The sequence below is a fragment of the Entelurus aequoreus genome, linkage group LG07 (genome assembly GCF_033978785.1).
Source record: "Entelurus aequoreus isolate RoL-2023_Sb linkage group LG07, RoL_Eaeq_v1.1, whole genome shotgun sequence".
Classification (NCBI taxonomy): domain Eukaryota; kingdom Metazoa; phylum Chordata; class Actinopteri; order Syngnathiformes; family Syngnathidae; genus Entelurus; species Entelurus aequoreus.
This window is the reverse complement of record NC_084737.1, coordinates 24,489,587-24,508,095: the sequence shown is the minus strand read 5'-3', so window position 1 is coordinate 24,508,095 and position 18,509 is coordinate 24,489,587. Positions and strand designations below refer to the sequence as shown.

Sequence of the window (18,509 nt, the reverse complement as noted above, 5' to 3'; positions counted from 1 at the left end):
AACATGTAACCACATGGACATATAGAGAAATTAAGATATTGTTGTGTTATTTTTAAAACATTAAAAAAAATAGTAAAGTGTATAAATATTTGGGGTTTTGGCACCAACCGTTGGACATAATCTGACCAATCTAAGTCTATAAACCCAAACTGATGAAGCCTACTTGGATGAGAGGCGAAACGTCAAGGTCAACCTTGACATTGATGACTGAACAGAGGAGGTGGTCTGCGAAATCACCTATTATCCACATACAACACTGTTCTTTCAACCATTCCTAAAATACTCTGCAATTTAGCCTCCAGCAAATAACAGGAGTTAGAAACACCCTGGTCACAGAAGCTCCTTTGTGCCTTTGTTACAACTGAAATAAATGCTAACAAGGGTGATTCTGACTATGTTGGGCTGATAGTGGTCGATCCACAGCGATACTTCTGCCACACAATACCACAATGCGAACGAAGGGAAATTCCACTTCGATGACTGTTGTTGCTGCGATGCGTTGGCGACTTGTCCAAGGTGTTCACCGCATTCCACCCAAATGCAGCTGAGAAAGGTTTCAGCACCCCACGCGACCCTAAAAGGGACAAGCGGTAGAAAGCGGATGAATGGATGACTGTTGTTGGCACTGACATTGGGAATGCTCTTCTGCATCTCAACAGATGTTTTGCTCACTACGCTAGGACAGTATCATCTTTGCTCAGGCACACCCTCCTTGTGTTGTAGTAAAATAATTTGGGGTTTCAGCAATAGCCACAAGACTAGATCTGACCAATTGGAGTCAAAGGTTAAATCCGAACAATCTGAGTCTAAGAATAGATCTGACCAACCTGTTTCTATGAGCATGAACTGGCCAAGCCTACTTGGATGAGAAGCGAAACATTTTCTAAGACAAACCAAACAGTCCAGTTGCAATGGATTGAATGCCTTGAGATTACAATGACCTGGATGACTGAAAACATCCATAGGCATTGATGTATTGAAAAACAGAATTTCTACGTCTATGTGACAGGCAGAGGGGGAATTAGCTCAAATGGTAGATCGCTCGCTTTGCATGTGAGAGGTAGCGGGATCGATACCTGCATTCTCCAAAAGTTTTAATGTCAAAAAAAGGTTTACTTTGAGTAGAAGTAGGTAAATGAGCAAGCAAACTTCTTTCTGTTAAAGATGAGAAGTGATTTTGAGGAAACATGCAGAAAGGTCAGGTAGTCACCTCAGCTCTAGAAAGTCGTGACACATGACAGTGTTATACTCTGTAACCACAGTCAAACATTGTTATTCTGATCTACGCGTTAACAACCTTTCGTCAGTTGAGGCCAACTAAAGAGAACAACAGCTCGATGAGGATGGGATTCGAACCCACGCGTGTAGAACACAATGGATTAGCAGTCCATCGCCTTAACCACTCGGCCACCTCATCTAGCTTTGTTCATGTCAATACTTGCTGAGAGGCTGCAAATAATAGTTTTTATGATCAAAGTCTACATCACAACATGTAACCACATGGACATATAGAGGAATTAAGATATTGTTGTGTTATTTTTACAACATTAAAAAAAATAGTAAACTGTATAAATATTGGGGGTTTTGGCACCAAACTTTGGACATAATCTGAGCAATCTAAGTCTATGAACCCAAACTGATAAAGCCTACTTGGATGAGAGGCGAAACGTCAAGGTCAACCTTGACATTAATGACTGAACAGAGGAGGTGGTCTGCGAAATCACCTATTATCCACATACAACACTGTTCTTTCAACCATCCCTAAAATACTCTGCAATTTAGCCTCCAGCAAATAACAGGAGTTAGAAACACCCTGGTCACAGATGCTCCTTTGTGCCTTTGTTACAACTGAAGGAAATGCTAACAAGGGTGATTCTGACTATGTTTGGCTGATAGTGGTCGATCCACAGCGATACTTCTGCCACACAATACCACAATGCGAACGAAGGGAAATTCCACTTCGATGACTGTCGCTGCTGCGATGTTTTGGCGACTTGTCCAAGGTGTTCACCGCATTCCACCCAAATGCAGCTGAGATAGGTTCCAGCACCCCACGCGACCCTAAAAGGGACAAGCGGTAGAAAGCGGATGAATGGATGGCTATTGTTGGCACTGACAGTGGGAATGCTCTTCTGCATCTCAACAGATGTTTTGCTCACTACGCTAGGACAGTATCATCTTTGCTCAGGCACACCCTCCTTGTGTTGGAGTAAAATAATTTGGGGTTTCGGCAATAGCCACTAGACTAGATCTGATCAATTGGAGTCAAAGGTTAAATCCGAACAATCTGAGTCTAAGAATAGATCTGACCAACCTGTTTCTATGAGCATGAACTGGCCAAGCCTACTTGGATGAGAACAGAAACATTTTCTAAGACAAACCAAACAGTCCAGTTGCAATGGATTGAATGCCTTGAGATTACAATGACCTGGATGACTGAAAACATCCATAGGCATTGATGTATTGAAAAGCAGAATTTCTACGTCTATGTCACAGACAGAGGGGGAATTAGCTCAAATGGTAGAGCGCTCGCTTTGCATGTGAGCGGTAGCGGGATCGATACCTGCATTCTCCAAAAGTTTTAATGTCAAAAAAAGGTTTCCTTTGAGTAGAAGTAGGTTAATGAGCATACTTTTTTCTGTTAAAGATGAGAAGTCATTTTAAGGAAACATGCAGAAAGGTCAGGTAGTCACCTCAGTTCTAGAAAGTCGTTGACACATGACAATGTGATACTCTGTAACCACGGTTAAACATTGTTATTCTGATCTACGCGTTCACAACCTTTCGTCAGTTGAGGCCAACTAAAGAGAACAACAGCTCGATGAGGATGGGATTCGAACCCACGCGTGTAGAACACAATGGATTAGCAGTCCATCGCCTTAACCACTCGGCCACCTCATCTTAGTTTGTTCATGTCAATACTTGCTGAGAGGCTGCAAATAATAGTTTTTATGAACAAAGTCTACATCACAACATGTAACCACATGGACATATAGAGGAATTAAGATATTGTTGTGTTATTTTTAAAACATTAAAAAAAAATAGTAAACTGTATAAATATTGGGGGTTTTGGCACCAACCGTTGGACATAATCTGACCAATCTAAGTCTATAAACCCAAACTGATGAAGCCTACTTGGATGAGAGGCGAAACGTCAAGGTCATCCTTGACATTGATGACTGAACAGAGGAGGTGGTCTGCGAAATCACCTATTATCCACATACAACACTGTTCTTTCAACCATTCCTAAAATACTCTGCAATTTAGCCTCCAGCAAATAACAGGAGTTAGAAACACCCTGGTCACAGATGCTCCTTTGTGCCTTTGTTACAACTGAAAGAAATGCTAACAAGGGTGATTCTGACTATGTTGGGCTGATAGTGGTCGATCCACAGCGATACTTCTGCCACACAATACCACAATGCGAACGAAGGGAAATTCCACTTCGATGACTGTTGTTGCTGCGATGCGTTGGCGACTTGTCCAAGGTGTTCACCGCATTCCACCCAAATGCAGCTGAGATAGGTTTCAGCACCACACGCGACCCTAAAAGGGACAAGCGGTAGAAAGCGGATGAATGGATGACTGTTGTTGGCACTGACAGTGGGAATGCTCTTCTGCATCTCAACAGATGTTTTGCTCACTACGCTAGGACAGTATCATCTTTGCTCAGGCACACCCTCCTTGTGTTGTAGTAAAATAATTTGGGGCTTCGGCAATAGCCACAAGACTAGATCTGACCAATTGGAGTCAAAGGTTAAATCCGAACAATCTGAGTCTAAGAATAGATCTGACCAACCTGTTTCTATGAGCATGAACTGGCCAAGCCTACTTGGATGAGAAGCGAAACATTTTCTAAGACAAACCAAACAGTCCAGTTGCAATGGATTGAATGCCTTGAGATTACAAAGACCTGGATGACTGAAAACATCCATAGGCATTGATGTATTGAAAAACAGAATTTCTACGTCTATGTGACAGACAGAGGGGGAATTAGCTCAAATGGTAGAGCGCTCGCTTTGCATGTGAGAGGTAGCGGGATCGATACCTGCATTCTCCAAATGTTTTAACGTCAAAAAAAGGTTTCCTTTGAGTAGAAGTAGGTAAATGAGCAAGCAAACTTCTTTCTGTTAAAGATGAGAAGTGATTTTGAGGAAACATGCAGAAAGGTCAGGTAGTCACCTCAGCTCTAGAAAGTCGTGACACATGACGGTGTGATACTCTGTAACCACAGTCAAACATTGTTATTCTGATCTACGCGTTAACAACCTTTCGTCAGTTGAGGCCAACTAAAGAGAACAACAGCTCGATGAGGATGGGATTCGAACCCACGCGTGTAGAACACAATGGATTAGCAGTCCATCGCCTTAACCACTCGGCCACCTCATCTAGCTTTGTTCATGTCAATACTTGCTGAGAGGCTGCAAATAATAGTTTTTATGATCAAAGTCTACATCACAACATGTAACCACATGGACATATAGAGGAATTAAGATATTGTTGTGTTATTTTTACAACATTAAAAAAAATAGTAAACTGTATAAATATTTGGGGTTTTGGCACCAACCGTTGGACATAATCTGACCAATCTAAGTCTATAAACCCAAACTGATGAAGCCTACTTGGATGAGAGGCGAAACGTCAAGGTCAACCTTGACATTGATGACTGAACAGAGGAGGTGGTCTGCGAAATCACCTATTATCCACATACAACACTGTTCTTTCAACCATTCCTAAAATACTCTGCAATTTAGCCTCCAGCAAATAACAGGAGTTAGAAACACCCTGGTCACAGATGCTCCTTTGTGCCTTTGTTACAACTGAAAGAAATGCTAACAAGGGTGATTCTGACTATGTTGGGCTGATAGTGGTCGATCCACAGCGATACTTCTGCCACACAATACCACAATGCGAACGAAGGGAAATTCCACTTCGATGACTGTTGTTGCTGCGATGCGTTGGCGACTTGTCCAAAGTGTTCACCGCATTCCACCCAAATGCAGCTGAGAAAGGTTTCAGCACCCCACGCGACCCTAAAAGGGACAAGCGGTAGAAAGCGGATGAATGGATGACTGTTGTTGGCACTGACATTGGGAATGCTCTTCTGCGTCTCAACAGATGTTTTGCTCACTACGCTAGGACAGTATCATCTTTGCTCAGGCACACCCTCCTTGTGTTGTAGTAAAATAATTTGGGGTTTCAGCAATAGCCACAAGACTAGATCTGACCAATTGGAGTCAAAGGTTAAATCCGAACAATCTGAGTCTAAGAATAGATCTGACCAACCTGTTTCTATGAGCATGAACTGGCCAAGCCTACTTGGATGAGAAGCGAAACATTTTCTAAGACAAACCAAACAGTCCAGTTGCAATGGATTGAATGCCTTGAGATTACAATGACCTGGATGACTGAAAACATCCATAGGCATTGATGTATTGAAAAACAGAATTTCTACGTCTATGTGACAGGCAGAGGGGGAATTAGCTCAAATGGTAGAGCGCTCGCTTTGCATGTGAGAGGTAGCGGGATCGATACCTGCATTCTCCAAATGTTTTAACGTCAAAAAAAGGTTTCCTTTGAGTAGAAGTAGGTAAATGAGCAAGCAAACTTCTTTCTGTTAAAGACGAGAAGTGATTTTGAAGAAACATGCAGAAAGGTCAGGTAGTCACCTCAGCTCTAGAAAGTCGTGACACATGACGGTGTGATACTCTGTAACCACAGTCAAACATTGTTATTCTGATCTACGCGTTAACAACCTTTCGTCAGTTGAGGCCAACTAAAGAGAACAACAGCTCGATGAGGATGGGATTCGAACCCACGCGTGTAGAACACAATGGATTAGCAGTCCATCGCCTTAACCACTCGGCCACCTCATCTAGCTTTGTTCATGTCAATACTTGCTGAGAGGCTGCAAATAATAGTTTTTATGATCAAAGTCTACATCACAACATGTAACCACATGGACATATAGAGGAATTAAGATATTGTTGTGTTATTTTTACAACATTAAAAAAAATAGTAAACTGTATAAATATTTGGGGTTTTGGCACCAAACTTTGGACATAATCTGACCAATCTAAGTCTATGAACCCAAACTGATAAAGCCTACTTGGATGAGAGGCGAAACGTCAAGGTCAACCTTGACATTAATGACTGAACAGAGGAGGTGGTCTGCAAAATCACCTATTATCCACATACAACACTGTTCTTTCAACCATTCCTAAAATACTCTGCAATTTAGCCTCCAGCAAATAACAGGAGTTAGAAACACCCTGGTCACAGATGCTCCTTTGTGCCTTTGTTACAACTGAAGGAAATGCTAACAAGGGTGATTCTGACTATGTTTGGCTGATAGTGGTCGATCCACAGCGATACTTCTGCCACACAATACCACAATGCGAACGAAGGGAAATTCCACTTCGATGACTGTTGTTGCTGCGATGCGTTGGCGACTTGTCCAAGGTGTTCACCGCATTCCACCCAAATGCAGCTGAGATAGGTTTCAGCACCACACGCGACCCTAAAAGGGACAAGCGGTAGAAAGCGGATGAATGGATGACTGTTGTTGGCACTGACAGTGGGAATGCTCTTCTGCATCTCAACAGATGTTTTGCTCACTACGCTAGGACAGTATCATCTTTGCTCAGGCACACCCTCCTTGTGTTGTAGTAAAATAATTTGGGGCTTCGGCAATAGCCACAAGACTAGATCTGACCAATTGGAGTCAAAGGTTAAATCCGAACAATCTGAGTCTAAGAATAGATCTGACCAACCTGTTTCTATGAGCATGAACTGGCCAAGCCTACTTGGATGAGAAGCGAAACATTTTCTAAGACAAACCAAACAGTCCAGTTGCAATGGATTGAATGCCTTGAGATTACAAAGACCTGGATGACTGAAAACATCCATAGGCATTGATGTATTGAAAAACAGAATTTCTACGTCTATGTGACAGACAGAGGGGGAATTAGCTCAAATGGTAGAGCGCTCGCTTTGCATGTGAGAGGTAGCGGGATCGATACCTGCATTCTCCAAATGTTTTAACGTCAAAAAAAGGTTTCCTTTGAGTAGAAGTAGGTAAATGAGCAAGCAAACTTCTTTCTGTTAAAGATGAGAAGTGATTTTGAGGAAACATGCAGAAAGGTCAGGTAGTCACCTCAGTTCTAGAAAGTCGTTGACACATGACAGTGTGATACTCTGTAACCACAGTCAAACATTGTTATTCTGATCTACGCGTTCACAACCTTTCGTAAGTTGAGGCCAACTAAAGAGAACAACAGCTCGATGAGGATGGGATTCGAACCCACGCGTGTAGAACACAATGGATTAGCAGTCCATCGCCTTAACCACTCGGCCACCTCATCTTAGTTTGTTCATGTCAATACTTGCTGAGAGGCTGCAAATAATAGTTTTTATGAACAAAGTCTACATCACAACATGTAACCACATGGACATATAGAGGAATTAAGATATTGTTGTGTTATTTTTAAAACATTAAAAAAAAATAGTAAACTGTATAAATATTGGGGGTTTTGGCACCAACCGTTGGACATAATCTGACCAATCTAAGTCTATAAACCCAAACTGATGAAGCCTACTTGGGTGAGAGGCGAAACGTCAAGGTCATCCTTGACATTGATGACTGAACAGAGGAGGTGGTCTGCGAAATCACCTATTATCCACATACAACACTGTTCTTTCAACCATTCCTAAAATACTCTGCAATTTAGCCTCCAGCAAATAACAGGAGTTAGAAACACCCTGGTCACAGATGCTCCTTTGTGCCTTTGTTACAACTGAAAGAAATGCTAACAAGGGTGATTCTGACTATGTTGGGCTGATAGTGGTCGATCCACAGCGATACTTCTGCCACACAATACCACAATGCGAACGAAGGGAAATTCCACTTCGATGACTGTTGTTGCTGTGATGCGTTGGCGACTTGTCCAAGGTGTTCACCGCATTCCACCCAAATGCAGCTGAGATAGGTTCCAGCACCCCACGCGACCCTAAAAGGGACAAGCGGTAGAAAGAAGATGAATGGATGACTGTTGTTGGCACTGACATTGGGAATGCTCTTCTGCATCTCAACAGATGTTTTGCTCACTACGCTAGGACAGTATCATCTTTGCTCAGGCACACCCTCCTTGTGTTGTAGTAAAATAATTTGGGGTTTCGGCAATAGCCGCTAGACTAGATCTGACCAATTGGAGTCAAAGGTTAAATCCGAACAATCTGAGTCCAAGAATAGATCTGACCAACCTGTTTCTATGAGCATGAACTGGCCAAGCCTACTTGGATGAGAAGCGAAACATTTTCTAAGACAAACCAAACAGTCCAGTTGCGATGGATTGAATGCCTTGAGATTACAATGACCTGGATGACTGAAAACATCCATAGGCATTGATGTATTGAAAAACAGAATTTCTACATCTATGTGACAGGCAGAGGGGGAATTAGCTCAAGTGGTAGAGCGCTCGCTTTGCATGTGAGAGGTAGCGGGATCGATACCTGCATTCTCCAAAAGTTTTAATGTCAAAAAAAGGTTTCCTTTGAGTAGAAGTAGGTAAATGAGCAAGCAAACTTCTTTCTGTTAAAGATGAGAAGTGATTTTGAGGAAACATGCAGAAAGGTCAGGTAGTCACCTCAGCTCTAGAAAGTCGTGACACATGACGGTGTGATACTCTGTAACCACAGTCAAACATTGTTATTCTGATCTACGCGTTAACAACCTTTCGTCAGTTGAGGCCAACTAAAGAGAACAACAGCTCGATGAGGATGGGATTCGAACCCACGCGTGTAGAACACAATGGATTAGCAGTCCATCGCCTTAACCACTCGGCCACCTCATCTAGCTTTGTTCATGTCAATACTTGCTGAGAGGCTGCAAATAATAGTTTTTATGATCAAAGTCTACATCACAACATGTAACCACATGGACATATAGAGGAATTAAGATATTGTTGTGTTATTTTTACAACATTAAAAAAAATAGTAAACTGTATAAATATTTGGGGTTTTGGCACCAAACTTTGGACATAATCTGACCAATCTAAGTCTATGAACCCAAACTGATAAAGCCTACTTGGATGAGAGGCGAAACGTCAAGGTCAACCTTGACATTAATGACTGAACAGAGGAGGTGGTCTGCGAAATCACCTATTATCCACATACAACACTGTTCTTTCAACCATTCCTAAAATACTCTGCAATTTAGCCTCCAGCAAATAACAGGAGTTAGAAACACCCTGGTCACAGATGCTCCTTTGTGCCTTTGTTACAACTGAAGGAAATGCTAACAAGGGTGATTCTGACTATGTTTGGCTGATAGTGGTCGATCCACAGCGATACTTCTGCCACACAATACCACAATGCGAACGAAGGGAAATTCCACTTCGATGACTGTCGTTGCTGCGATGTTTTGGCGACTTGTCCAAGGTGTTCACCGCATTCCACCCAAATGCAGCTGAGATAGGTTCCAGCACCCCACGCGACCCTAAAAGGGACAAGCGGTAGAAAGCGGATGAATGGATGGCTATTGTTGGCACTGACAGTGGGAATGCTCTTCTGCATCTCAACAGATGTTTTGCTCACTACGCTAGGACAGTATCATCTTTGCTCAGGCACACCCTCCTTGTGTTGGAGTAAAATAATTTGGGGTTTCGGCAATAGCCACTAGACTAGATCTGATCAATTGGAGTCAAAGGTTAAATCCGAACAATCTGAGTCTAAGAATAGATCTGACCAACCTGTTTCTATGAGCATGAACTGGCCAAGCCTACTTGGATGAGAACAGAAACATTTTCTAAGACAAACCAAACAGTCCAGTTGCAATGGATTGAATGCCTTGAGATTACAATGACCTGGATGACTGAAAACATCCATAGGCATTGATGTATTGAAAAGCAGAATTTCTACGTCTATGTCACAGACAGAGGGGGAATTAGCTCAAATGGTAGAGCGCTCGCTTTGCATGTGAGCGGTAGCGGGATCGATACCTGCATTCTCCAAAAGTTTTAATGTAAAAAAAGGTTTCCTTTGAGTAGAAGTAGGTTAATGAGCATACTTTTTTCTGTTAAAGATGAGAAGTCATTTTAAGGAAACATGCAGAAATGTCAGGTAGTCACCTCAGCTCTAGAAAGTCGTGACACATGACAGTGTGATACTCTGTAACCACAGTCAAACATTGTTATTCTGATCCACGCGTTAACAACCTTTCGTCAGTTGAGGCCAACTAAAGAGAACAACAGCTCGATGAGGATGGGATTCGAACCCACGCGTGTAGAACACAATGGATCAGCAGTCCATCGCCTTAACCACTCGGCCACCTCATCTTAGTTTGTTCATGTCAATACTTGCTGAGAGGCTGCAAATAATAGTTTTTATGAACAAAGTCTACATCAGAACATGTAACCACATGGACATATAGAGGAATTAAGATATTGTTGTGTTATTTTTAAAACATTAAAAAAAAATAGTAAACTGTATAAATATTGGGGGTTTTGGCACCAACCGTTGGACATAATCTGACCAATCTAAGTCTATAAACCCAAACTGATGAAGCCTACTTGGGTGAAAGGTGAAACGTCAAGGTCATCCTTGACATTGATGACTGAACAGAGGAGGTGGTCTGCGAAATCACCTATTATCCACATACAACACTGTTCTTTCAACCATTCCTAAAATACTCTGCAATTTAGCCTCCAGCAAATAACAGGAGTTAGAAACACCCTGGTCACAGATGCTCCTTTGTGCCTTTGTTACAACTGAAATAAATGCTAACAAGGGTGATTCTGACTATGTTGGGCTGATAGTGGTCGATCCACAGCGATACTTCTGCCACACAATACCACAATGCGAACGAAGGGAAATTCCACTTCGATGACTGTTGTTGCTGCGATGCGTTGGCGACTTGTCCAAGGTGTTCACCGCATTCCACCCAAATGCAGCTGAGATAGGTTTCAGCACCACACGCGACCCTAAAAGGGACAAGCGGTAGAAAGCGGATGAATGGATGACTGTTGTTGGCACTGACAGTGGGAATGCTCTTCTGCATCTCAACAGATGTTTTGCTCACTACGCTAGGACAGTATCATCTTTGCTCAGGCACACCCTCCTTGTGTTGTAGTAAAATAATTTGGGGCTTCGGCAATAGCCACTAGACTAGATCTGACCAATTGGAGTCAAAGGTTAAATCCGAACAATCTGAGTCTAAGAATAGATCTGACCAACCTGTTTCTATGAGCATGAACTGGCCAAGCCTACTTGGATGAGAAGCGAAACATTTTCTAAGACAAACCAAACAGTCCAGTTGCAATGGATTGAATGCCTTGAGATTACAAAGACCTGGATGACTGAAAACATCCATAGGCATTGATGTATTGAAAAACAGAATTTCTACGTCTATGTGACAGACAGAGGGGGAATTAGCTCAAATGGTAGAGCGCTCGCTTTGCATGTGAGAGGTAGCGGGATCAATACCTGCATTCTCCAAATGTTTTAACGTCAAAAAAAGGTTTCCTTTGAGTAGAAGTAGGTAAATGAGCAAGCAAACTTCTTTCTGTTAAAGATGAGAAGTGATTTTGAGGAAACATGCAGAAAGGTCAGGTAGTCACCTCAGCTCTAGAAAGTCGTGACACATGACGGTGTGATACTCTGTAACCACAGTCAAACATTGTTATTCTGATCTACGCGTTAACAACCTTTCGTCAGTTGAGGCCAACTAAAGAGAACAACAGCTCGATGAGGATGGGATTCGAACCCACGCGTGTAGAACACAATGGATTAGCAGTCCATCGCCTTAACCACTCGGCCACCTCATCTAGCTTTGTTCATGTCAATACTTGCTGAGAGGCTGCAAATAATAGTTTTTATCATCAAAGTCTACATCACAACATGTAACCACATGGACATATGGAGGAATTTAGATATTGTTGTGTTATTTTTACAACATTAAAAAAAATAGTAAACTGTATAAATATTTGGGGTTTTGGCACCAAACTTTGGACATAATCTGACCAATCTAAGTCTATGAACCCAAACTGATAAAGCCTACTTGGATGAGAGGCGAAACATCAAGGTCAACCTTGACATTAATGACTGAACAGAGGAGGTGGTCTGCGAAATCACCTATTATCCACATACAACACTGTTCTTTCAACCATTCCTAAAATACTCTGCAATTTAGCCTCCAGCAAATAACAGGAGTTACAAACACCCTGGTCACAGATGCTCCTTTGTGCCTTTGTTACAACTGAAGGAAATGCTAACAAGGGTGATTCTGACTATGTTGGGCTGATAGTGGTCGATCCACAGCGATACTTCTGCCACACAATACCACAATGCGAACGAAGGGAAATTCCACTTCGATGACTGTCGTTGCTGCGATGCTTTGGCGACTTGTCCAAGGTGTTCACCGCATTCCACCCAAATGCAGCTGGGATAGGTTCCAGCACCCCACGCGACCCTTAAAGGGACAAGCGGTAGAAAGCGGATGAATGGATGGCTATTGTTGGCACTGACAGTGGGAATGCTCTTCTGCATCTCAACAGATGTTTTGCTCACTACGCTAGGACAGTATCATCTTTGCTCAGGCACACCCTCCTTGTGTTGGAGTAAAATAATTTGGGGTTTCGGCAATAGCCACTAGACTAGATCTGACCAATTGGAGTCAAAGGTTAAATCCGAACAATCTGAGTCTAAGAATAGATCTGACCAACCTGTTTCTATGAGCATGAACTGGCCAAGCCTACTTGGATGAGAACCGAAACATTTTCTAAGACAAACCAAACAGTCCAGTTGCGATGGATTGAATGCCTTGAGATTACAATGACCTGGATGACTGAAAACATCCATAGGCATTGATGTATTGAAAAACAGAATTTCTACGTCTATGTGACAGGCAGAGGGGGAATTAGCTCAAATGGTAGAGCGCTCGCTTTGCATGTGAGAGGTAGCGGGATCGATACCTGCATTCTCCAAAAGTTTTAATGTCAAAAAAAGGTTTCCTTTGAGTAGAAGTAGGTTAATGAGCATACTTTTTTCTGTTAAAGATGAGAAGTAATTTTAAGGAAACATGCAGAAAGGTCAGGTAGTCACCTCAGTTCTAGAAAGTCGTTGACACATGACAGTGTGATACTCTGTAACCACAGTCAAACATTGTTATTCTGATCTACGCGTTCACAACCTTTCGTCAGTTGAGGCCAACTAAAGAGAACAACAGCTCGATGAGGATGGGATTCGAACCCACGCGTGTAGAACACAATGGATTAGCAGTCCATCGCCTTAACCACTCGGCCACCTCATCTAGCTTTGTTCATGTCAATACTTGCTGAGAGGCTGCAAATAATAGTTTTTATGAACAAAGTCTACATCACAACATGTAACCACATGGACATATAGAGGAATTAAGATATTGTTGTGTTATTTTTAAAACATTAAAAAAAAATAGTAAACTGTATAAATATTTGGGGTTTTGGCACCAACCGTTGGACATAATCTGACCAATCTAAGTCTATAAACCCAAACTGATGAAGCCTACTTGGATGAGAGGCGAAACGTCAAGGTCAACCTTGACATTGATGACTGAACAGAGGAGGTGGTCTGCGAAATCACCTATTATCCACATACAACACTGTTCTTTCAACCATTCCTAAAATACTCTGCAATTTAGCCTCCAGCAAATAATAGGAGTTAGAAACACCCTGGTCACAGATGCTCCTTTGTGCCTTTGTTACAACTGAAAGAAATGCTAACAAGGGTGATTCTGACTATGTTGGGCTGATAGTGGTCGATCCACAGCGATACTTCTGCCACACAATACCACAATGCGAACGAAGGGAAATTCCACTTCGATGACTGTCGTTGCTGCGATGCGTTGGCGACTTGTCCAAGGTGTTCACCGCATTCCACCCAAATGCAGCTGAGATAGTTTTCCAGCACCCCACGCGACCCTAAAAGGGACAAGCGGTAGAAAGCGGATGAATGGATGACTGTTGTTGGCACTGACAGTGGGAATGCTCTTCTGCATCTCAACAGATGTTTTGCTCACTACGCTAGGACAGTATCATCTTTGCTCAGGCACACCCTCCTTGTGTTGGAGTAAAATAATTTGGGGTTTCGGCAATAGCCACTAGACTAGATCTGACCAATTGGAGTCAAAGGTTAAATCCGAACAATCTGAGTCCAAGAATAGATCTGACCAACCTGTTTCTATGAGCATGAACTGGCCAAGCCTACTTGGATGAGAAGCGAAACATTTTCTAAGACAAACCAAACAGTCCAGTTGCAATGGATTGAATGCCTTGAGATTACAATGACCTGGATGACTGAAAACATCCATAGGCATTGATGTATTGAAAAACAGAATTTCTACGTCTATGTCACAGACAGAGGGGGAATTAGCTCAAATGGTAGAGCGCTCGCTTTGCATGTGAGAGGTAGCGGGATCGATACCTGCATTCTCCAAATGTTTTAACGACAAAGACAGGTTTCCTTTGAGTAGAAGTAGGTAAATGAGCAAGCAAACTTCTTTCTGTTAAAGATGAGAAGTGATTTTGAGGAAACATGCAGAAATGTCAGGTAGTCACCTCAGCTCTAGAAAGTCGTGACACATGACAGTGTGATACTCTGTAACCACAGTCAAACATTGTTATTCTGATCCACGCGTTAACAACCTTTCGTCAGATGAGGCCAACTAAAGAGAACAACAGCTCGATGAGGATGGGATTCGAACCCACGCGTGTAGAACACAATGGATTAGCAGTCCATCGCCTTAACCACTCGGCCACCTCATCTACCTTTGTTCATGTCAATACTTGCTGAGAGGCTGCAAATAATAGTTTTTATGATCAAAGTCTACATCACAACATGTAACCACATGGACATATAGAGGAATTAAGATATTGTTGTGTTATTTTTACAACATTAAAAAAAATAGTAAACTGTATAAATATTTGGGGTTTTGGCACCAACCGTTGGACATAATCTGACCAATCTAAGTCTATAAACCCAAACTGATGAAGCCTACTTGGATGAGAGGCGAAACGTCAAGGTCAACCTTGACATTGATGACTGAACAGAGGAGGTGGTCTGCGAAATCACCTATTATCCACATACAACACTGTTCTTTCAACCATTCCTAAAATACTCTGCAATTTAGCCTCCAGCAAATAACAGGAGTTAGAAACACCCTGGTCACAGATGCTCCTTTGTGCCTTTGTTACAACTGAAAGAAATGCTAACAAGGGTGATTCTGACTATGTTGGGCTGATAGTGGTCGATCCACAGCGATACTTCTGCCACACAATACCACAATGCGAACGAAGGGAAATTCCACTTCGATGACTGTTGTTGCTGTGAAGCGTTGGCGACTTGTCCAAGGTGTTCACCGCATTCCACCCAAATGCAGCTGAGAAAGGTTTCAGCACCCCACCCGACCCTAAAAGGGACAAGCGGTAGAAAGCGGATGAATGGATGACTGTTGTTGGCACTGGCATTGGGAATGCTCTTCTGCATCTCAACAGATGTTTTGCTCACTACGCTAGGACAGTATCATCTTTGCTCAGGCACACCCTCCTTGTGTTGTAGTAAAATAATTTGGGGTTTCGGCAATAGCCACAAGACTAGATCTGACCAATTGGAGTCAAAGGTTAAATCCGAACAATCTGAGTCCAAGAATAGATCTGACCAACCTGTTTCTATGAGCATGAACTGGCCAAGCCTACTTGGATGAGAAGCGAAACATTTTCTAAGACAAACCAAACAGTCCAGTTGCAATGGATTGAATGCCTTGAGATTACAATGACCTGGATGACTGAAAACATCCATAGGCATTGATGTATTGAAAAACAGAATTTCTACGTCTATGTCACAGACAGAGGGGGAATTAGCTCAAATGGTAGAGCGCTCGCTTTGCATGTGAGAGGTAGCGGGATCGATACCTGCATTCTCCAAATGTTTTAACGTCAAAAAAAGGTTTCCTTTGAGTAGAAGTAGGTAAATGAGCAAGCAAACTTCTTTCTGTTAAAGATGAGAAGTGATTTTGAGGAAACATGCAGAAATGTCAGGTAGTCACCTCAGCTCTAGAAAGTCGTGACACATGACAGTGTGATACTCTGTAACCACAGTTAAACATTGTTATTCTGATCTACGCGTTCACAACCTTTCGTCAGTTGAGGCCAAATAAAGAGAAAAACAGCTCGATGAGGATGAGATTCGAACCCACGCGTGTAGAACACAATGGATTAGCAGTCCATCGCCTTAACCACTCGGCCACCTCATCTAGCTTTGTTCATGTCAATACTTACTGAGAGGCTGCAAATAATAGTTTTTATGATCAAAGTCTACATCACAACATGTAACCACATGGACATATAGAGGAATTAAGATATTGTTGTGTTATTTTTACAACATTAAAAAAAATAGTAAACTGTATAAATATTTGGGGTTTTGGCACAAAACTTTGGACATAATCTGACCAATCTAAGTCTATAAACCCAAACTGATAAAGCCTACTTGGATGACAAGCGAAACGTCAAGTCAACCTTGACATTAATGACTGAACAGAGGAGGTGGTCTGTGAAATCACCTATTATCCACGTACAACACTGTTCTTTCAACCATTCCTAAAATACTCTGCAATTTAGCCTCCAGCAAATAACAGGAGTTAGAAACACCCTGGTCACAGATGCTCCTTTGTGCCTTTGTTACAACTGAAGGAAATACTAACAAGGGTGATTCTGACTATGTTGGGCTGATAGTGGTCGATCCACAGCGATACTTCTGCCACACAATACCACAATGCGAACGAAGGGAAATTCCACTTCGATGACTGTCGTTGCTGCGAAGCGTTGGCGACTTGTCCAAGGTGTTCACCGCATTCCACCCAAATGCAGCTGAGATAGGTTCCAGCAACCCACGTGACCCCAAAAGGGACAATCGGTAGAAAGCGGATGAATGGATGACTGTCGTTGGCACTGACAGTGGGATTGCTCTTCTGCATCTCAACAGATGTTTTGCTCACTACGATAAGGCAGTACCATCTTTGCCCAGACACACCCTCCTTGTGTTGTAGTAAAATAATTTGGGGTTTCGGCAATAGCCACAAGACTAGATCTGACCAATTGGAGTCAAAGGTTAAATCCGAACAATCTGAGTCTAAGAATAGATCTGACCAACCTGTTTCTATGAGCATGAACTGGCCAAGCCTACTTGGATGAGAAGCGAAACATTTTCTAAGACAAACCAAACAGTCCAGTTGCAATGGATTGAATGCCTTGAGATTACAATGACCTGGATGACTGAAAACATCCATAGGCATTGATGTATTGAAAAACAGAATTTCTACGTCTATGTCACAGACAGAGGGGGAATTAGCTCAAATGGTAGAGCACTCGCTTTGCATGTGAGAGGTAGCGGGATCGATACCTGCATTCTCCAAATGTTTTAACGTCAAAAAAATGTTTCCTTTGAGTAGAAGTAGGTAAATGAGCAAGCAAACTTCTTTCTGTTAAAGATGAGAAGTGATTTTGAGGAAACATGCAGAAAGGTCAGGTCATCACCTCAGCTCTAGAAAGTCGTGACACATGACAGTGTGATACTCTGTAACCATAGTCAAACATTGTTATTCTGAACTACGCGTTAACAACCTTTCGTCAGTTGAAGCTAACTAAAGAGAACAACAGCTCGGTGAGGATGGGATTCGAACCCACGCGTGTAGAACACAATGGATTAGCAGTCCATCGCCTTAACCACTCGGCCACCTCATCTCGCTTTGTTCATGTCAATACTTACTGAGAGGCTGCAAATAATAGTTTTTATGATCAAAGTCTACATCACAACATGTAACCACATGGACATATAGAGGAATTAAGATAGTGTTGTGTTATTTTTACAACATTAAAAAAAATAGGAAACTGTATAAATATTTGGGGTTTTGGCACAAAACTTTGGACATAATCTGACCAATCTAAGTCTATGAACCCAAACTGATAAAGCCTACTTGGATGAGAGGCGAAACGTTAAGGTCAACCTTGACATTAATGACTGAACAGAGGAGGTAGTCTGCGAAATCACCTATTATCCACGTACAACACTGTTCTTTCAACCATTCCTAAAATACTCTGCAATTTAGCCTCCAGCAAATAACAGGAGTTAGAAACACCCTGGTCACAGATGCTCCTTTGTGCCTTTGTTACAACTGAAGGAAATGCTAACAAGGGTGATTCTGACTATGTTGGGATGATACTGGTCGATCCACAGCGATACTTCTGCCACACAATACCACAATGCGAACGAAGGGAAATTCCACTTCGATGACTGTCGTTGCTCCGTATCGTTGGCGACTTGTCCAAAGTGTTCACCGCATTCCACCCAAATGCAGCTGAGATAGGTTCCAGCACCCCACGCGACCCCAAAAGGGACAAGCGGTAGAAAGCGGATGAATGGATGACTGTCGTTGGCACTGACAGTGGGATTGCTCTTCTGCATCTCAACAGATGTTTTGCTCA

At 42.3% G+C, this 18,509-nt stretch overlaps 12 non-coding genes across 12 annotated transcripts; all 12 read right to left on the bottom strand.

Moving 5' to 3' along the window:
* Window positions 1-1,335: 1,335 nt before the first annotated feature.
* Window positions 1,336-1,417, bottom strand: trnas-gcu (transfer RNA serine (anticodon GCU)). The gene has a single exon. It is a non-coding gene; the product is annotated as a tRNA-Ser (tRNA).
* Window positions 1,418-2,819: 1,402 nt separating this feature from the next.
* Window positions 2,820-2,901, bottom strand: trnas-gcu (transfer RNA serine (anticodon GCU)). The gene has a single exon. It is a non-coding gene; the product is annotated as a tRNA-Ser (tRNA).
* A 1,406-nt stretch (window positions 2,902-4,307) lies between these two features.
* Window positions 4,308-4,389, bottom strand: trnas-gcu (transfer RNA serine (anticodon GCU)). Its single transcript has one exon. It is a non-coding gene; the product is annotated as a tRNA-Ser (tRNA).
* A 1,405-nt stretch (window positions 4,390-5,794) lies between these two features.
* Window positions 5,795-5,876, bottom strand: trnas-gcu (transfer RNA serine (anticodon GCU)). Its single transcript has one exon. It is a non-coding gene; the product is annotated as a tRNA-Ser (tRNA).
* Window positions 5,877-7,282: 1,406 nt separating this feature from the next.
* Window positions 7,283-7,364, bottom strand: trnas-gcu (transfer RNA serine (anticodon GCU)). The gene has a single exon. It is a non-coding gene; the product is annotated as a tRNA-Ser (tRNA).
* Window positions 7,365-8,770: 1,406 nt separating this feature from the next.
* On the bottom strand, window positions 8,771-8,852 carry trnas-gcu (transfer RNA serine (anticodon GCU)). The gene has a single exon. It is a non-coding gene; the product is annotated as a tRNA-Ser (tRNA).
* Window positions 8,853-10,252: 1,400 nt separating this feature from the next.
* trnas-gcu (transfer RNA serine (anticodon GCU)) lies at window positions 10,253-10,334 on the bottom strand. Its single transcript has one exon. It is a non-coding gene; the product is annotated as a tRNA-Ser (tRNA).
* Window positions 10,335-11,740: 1,406 nt separating this feature from the next.
* On the bottom strand, window positions 11,741-11,822 carry trnas-gcu (transfer RNA serine (anticodon GCU)). The gene has a single exon. It is a non-coding gene; the product is annotated as a tRNA-Ser (tRNA).
* A 1,402-nt stretch (window positions 11,823-13,224) lies between these two features.
* Window positions 13,225-13,306, bottom strand: trnas-gcu (transfer RNA serine (anticodon GCU)). The gene has a single exon. It is a non-coding gene; the product is annotated as a tRNA-Ser (tRNA).
* Window positions 13,307-14,713: 1,407 nt separating this feature from the next.
* On the bottom strand, window positions 14,714-14,795 carry trnas-gcu (transfer RNA serine (anticodon GCU)). The gene has a single exon. It is a non-coding gene; the product is annotated as a tRNA-Ser (tRNA).
* A 1,405-nt stretch (window positions 14,796-16,200) lies between these two features.
* Window positions 16,201-16,282, bottom strand: trnas-gcu (transfer RNA serine (anticodon GCU)). The gene has a single exon. It is a non-coding gene; the product is annotated as a tRNA-Ser (tRNA).
* A 1,404-nt stretch (window positions 16,283-17,686) lies between these two features.
* trnas-gcu (transfer RNA serine (anticodon GCU)) lies at window positions 17,687-17,768 on the bottom strand. Its single transcript has one exon. It is a non-coding gene; the product is annotated as a tRNA-Ser (tRNA).
* Between the last annotated feature and the right edge of the window lie 741 nt (window positions 17,769-18,509).